The sequence below is a fragment of the Nannospalax galili genome, unplaced genomic scaffold, assembly GCF_000622305.1.
Source record: "Nannospalax galili isolate Female #2095 unplaced genomic scaffold, S.galili_v1.0 scaffold299, whole genome shotgun sequence".
Classification (NCBI taxonomy): domain Eukaryota; kingdom Metazoa; phylum Chordata; class Mammalia; order Rodentia; family Spalacidae; genus Nannospalax; species Nannospalax galili.
Window position 1 is genome coordinate 156,647 of NW_008343973.1, and position 280 is coordinate 156,926.

A 280-nucleotide genomic window follows, 5' to 3' on the forward strand; every position below is an offset into this window, starting at 1 on the left:
GGTAATGTTTTTCACATCTACTAATTATTAAGGAGCAAACTTTTATGCTTTGCAGAATTATTATTTATTAAAAAAATTTAATCACCAGATGATTAGAAGAAGCATTTCATTACAGCTTTAACATATTCAGTAACCAATTTCCAGAGCAAAGATACATCTCTTTCAAAAGTGGCTGCAAATTTTTAGGTTCACAGTTGAATTAATATACAATATTGAACTCAGTATAAGCCCTGTAAGACATAAAATTGAATGAATTTGACCTTTAAAAAAGAATCTCCAT

General features: G+C 27.9%; 1 protein-coding gene across 2 annotated transcripts in view; it reads left to right on the forward strand.

Annotated features, from left to right (window-relative positions):
• The window catches only part of Il18rap (interleukin 18 receptor accessory protein), a 42,994-nt gene that overhangs the window by 8,099 nt on the left and 34,615 nt on the right, over window positions 1-280 (forward strand). The gene's annotated exons all lie outside the window — the stretch shown is intronic.